This window comes from Cicer arietinum, chromosome 4 (assembly GCF_000331145.2).
Source record: "Cicer arietinum cultivar CDC Frontier isolate Library 1 chromosome 4, Cicar.CDCFrontier_v2.0, whole genome shotgun sequence".
In the NCBI taxonomy this organism is placed as follows: domain Eukaryota; kingdom Viridiplantae; phylum Streptophyta; class Magnoliopsida; order Fabales; family Fabaceae; genus Cicer; species Cicer arietinum.
Genome location: NC_021163.2, coordinates 11,635,988 through 11,640,577, shown reverse-complemented (window position 1 = coordinate 11,640,577; position 4,590 = coordinate 11,635,988).

The following is a 4,590-nucleotide window of genomic DNA, read 5'->3' as shown; positions in this document are numbered from 1 at the left end:
AATTAAAAATAAGTCTTGAGGTATTTCTATGACCAATAAATTAATATAACGTGTATCTATATTGTCATAGGTCTTAAGACTAAAATTAGCAACTTGTTTCTCTAATTGTTCCTTTAGTTTCATAGTTTTCCCTCTTGTTAATGCTCATCCACTCCTAGTTCTTGAATTTCATTAGCATTCGTGTAGGACTTGTCCACATCACAAAGAGATAAAAATAAAGTCAACGAATAAAGAAAAGTCAATTAATCACCAATTTTAAACAAAAGTTTGAAAAGATTAATAGAAAGATCAAACACTTCTAGAATAAAAGTTTTTTCAAAAAGTAAAAAATTACTACAATAAAATGTGATAGCATACAAAGAGAAAATGGTGAAGTCAAATTAGATGAAGTTATCCGTATTAGAATTTGCCAATTTTATATGCTTCTGTTAGTATGGACTATATGTATGATTTTATGCAATATGTTTAAAGGTCATTCGAAAATCTAACCATCAATAAATATTTTACATAAGTTTAAATTAATGGTTCTCCTCTATTTTACACATTAGACAGATATTTGATTGATTTAGTTTGAAGATACTGAATTTTGAGATACATATTCTTTTTTTCTTTCTTTTCTCATTATTTTTATCCAATTGATGTTGATTGAACTATTTCCATAATCGTTAAAGATTATTAAAAAAATACTAAGGTGGGAAATCGTATTATTTTTATATAAGTTTTTTTAAAAAAATTCAAATAACAAGGAAAATAAAATAAAATTACAAAACTAGAAAAGTCAATTTATCCGTATTCAAAAATAAATTTTAGACGTACCAAACAAAAAATCAAATCACATGTAGAGACAACCAAATCATTGTAATGGTACTGTAGAAGTTTCATTAGCTTAAGGTCAATCAATGGGGGAGATGAGGGTGGGTTGTTTGATGTGTTAGAACCATTTTTTTTTGTTAATGTTAGAGATAAAAATTATTTTTTATGGGAACTAAAATTTTAATTTTCTTTTACTAATTTTAATAATTAAAAATATATTTAATCCTGCGTAAATTTAAAAATGAAAGATTCGCAATAAATGTATAATTGGATAACTCAATGTTTTGAAGTAGATGATATTTAATTTTCTAAAAAGTTGTGCTAAAAAGAACGAAATTTTATTACACAAAATCCAACAATGGTACATCAAACAAACTGGATATACTAGTAAAAAAAAGAATGATAGATAGAGACGTAAACTATAAATTGATCACAATTATTTTCATGAATTTCGTCTGAATAGTTTTCATAAAATCTAACATTTCTCTTTTCTAAAACTTTAGTGGTGGATTTTGGGCTAAGCATGAAATTACCTATTCACCTGATCTCTAATTTTTTTCATGCTAAAAAATGGTTTGTACCTTACCCCAACCATTTATTAGATCTATTATATACATTTGATTTACATGTACATAAGTTAAATGAGTTGAGAGGAGTAGTTATGCTTTATGTTATTAGAAAAAATAACCTATGCCCCCCTTACATTCTACCCAAATTACCAATTTTACCTTAAATCATTACAAATAGACAAACAAAAAAATCAAAATGCTTCGTTTTTAACAAAAAAAATTCAAAACACATTGAAAAAACCAAAATTTCATTATAAATAATTATTTTTAAAATTTGATTTGAACTCAAAGAGTTAAATTAGAAAGTTGAGTTATTTTATGTATGTGTTTTTGTGTAGAATAGACAAATTTTGAAACCTACATTTGGATAAAAATTTATAATTATATGTTCAAAGGGTTTAAGAGAGACACAAAATAAACAAGATATATCATCTATGAAATATCATATATAATAGATTAAGGATTATTTATTTTGTGAAAATATTTTTTAAATTTTCAGTTAATTTTATTTATTAATAAAAAAGTAAAATAAAATTTGAAATAATTTTAAAAAATAAAAAAAATGTCATAAAAGGTGTTTTATAAAATAGAAAACAATAATTGTCAATTAATTTTGATGTGTAGTTTGTCAATTACATCTTTTAGCAAAAATTTAAATAAACTATAATATTATTTTATGCTTTTATATTGAACTTAACTAATCTATAAACTATTTTAAAACTTTATATATTTTTAATCTTCTAGGCAAACTATACTGTAGTTTATTTTCTAGCATGATGCTAATTGAATTTCCATCTTGATTAGCTTTAGCGGATTCATATTTGGATTAGTTAGGGTGTCGTACTTTATCCAGTAATTAATACATGGTTTGGTTATCGTTACTTAAAGTTCATAAAATTCCAATGAACTCATAGCCAAAGTCAAGGCATGCAAGGCAATATTGAGTGGCTCTCTCTTCTTTGAATAATCTTGACAGTATAATGAAGTTCAAAATCTCAACGATTCTTCTCATCATACCCTGCAATTCCTAGTGAAGAGTTGTATCTAAATGAATGTGACCTTTTGGACGCTGATACTCGATTCCTTTGTTTGATTCTCATATTCTTCTCATCACTACCGTCTTGGAGAGAAACTTAGTCCATATTCTTGAATGAATGTACTTGGTTGGTTGCTCTAAAGTGGATGAATGATATTACTCTATTTATGTTTTTCTTAATTGAAAGAATGTTTCTACTAATGATATCTTTGAGAATTTTTGATCAATTAGAGAGTGAGTTTCCTGACTGTCGAAATAATCTAACCTCGTTATACTATGTCAACTTCTATGGAACTCTACCTTCAAATCTATGTTATTTGAGAAAATTTCATGTCCATCTTACTATTACCATCTTAGAGAGATACCTACTTCAAATTCTTGAACAAGTTGATATTGAGAATCTTCATGTACCTAGAAGTTGCTCTCAAATGGATGAATGATGAAAAGGTATTTCAATTATTTCATACGTCGTTAATTTCAATTTTGTGATTTAATTGAATTTTGACTGAATGTGTGTTGTATATTAAAAATGAAAGAATAATTATAGGCATGCATGATAACAGAGTTGTGTCATCAAAGCCAATATAAATCTCGTTTAATTATTGTTACACCCTCTGCCTTAAATTAACCCATCTTTAATGTTGTTTCTAAATAAATACTGAAATTGAATTTTGTTTCGGGATCTTCAATTCCTTTTGTATGGGATGAATGCATTTATGTTATGCATAGGATGAATGCCTATTGTGCTGTACTAAATAAATTGAAAGTAGTTCAAACTTTTTTGTATGTTGGTGTTTGAATGTAATTTTTTATGCTTTGAAGTTTGGTAGTTTTTGAAATAAAATGTTGGAGCTTTTTTACTATATGCTATTATTGCATATGTTGCTTCTTAATTTGTCGTATAATGTTGTTTACACCAATCAAGGAAATAAATAAGTTTTGCTACTTTTAATTAAATTATGTCTTTTTCTATACTACGTTCAATTATTTATTATTTTAAATTATTATTTTTTCTCTATATTTGATAGTTCAAAATAATTTTAATAAAAAAATAGTTAATACTATTTTAAATTTTAAAAATAAATAACAGAAAGAAAAAAAAAAAGTATATAATACATCAAACACAACATGATGGTACCTTTTATAAGAAAAGGAGAGTATTTCAGAGTAACGATTATTATATGAACAATCACCCACTTTTATTCTCTTTATTATCCAAATTGTTCACCAACTTGTTTGTTGTTAAACGACTTAATACCAATATGCAAAAACTATGCACAAGTATACTCTTCCTCTCATTTTAAATTTTCTATTTATTGTTTTCATTTATTTCAAATTATTTATCATTTTATTATCAGTAATTATTTTTTTTATTAATATATTTTTATTTATTGTATTTTAATTAATTAAATTTATTAATAATAAAAATATTTAAATATATGATGAAACTCATTGTATCATTTAAATTAACAAAATTAATTATTTTTTAAAATTCGTATAAATTAAAATCATACAATTAAAACTGTAACATCCGGAAATTTTATTTTATTTTAATATTTTACATTATTAGGAATTGAGATAATGATACTAAAAAAATTGTCGGTTACTATTGTAATGTGTTATTTTAATTTTTAATAATAATAATAATAATAATAATAATAATAATAATAATAAAGGAACCGTTAAAAACAAATTTCAATGTCTTAGCTTGAAATATCACTTTCTCCATTTAATATCACGCTACCAGTTTAACTTTCCCACGTCTGGCTTAAGGTTCCCCACTCCTGCCTTAACGTTCACTCTTGGTTTAACTTTCTCCACTTCTGGCAACGTTCTCCGCTTCAGGCTTAACTTCCCACTTGCTTGTTCATCCCTTTTTTGATAAAAAGGAAACAAAAAACAATCCATTCAAAAAACACTCTACCTTATAAAAAAGGGGTTTATGAGAGAAAAAGAGAGAGACCACTTTGATAGAAAATACAACCACCAAAAGAGAAAAGAGATGAGTAACTCTATTCCCGAATTTGTTAAATCAGTATCAGAAAAAGATCGATTGCGCATTCGTTAACCGTTAGATCGGTCTGATATTTGGACAGCAGGTTCGCAACATTCAGATCCACGTTTTCAACGGTCGGATCGGTGAAATGACGTTCAGAGAGGGAGAAACCGTGC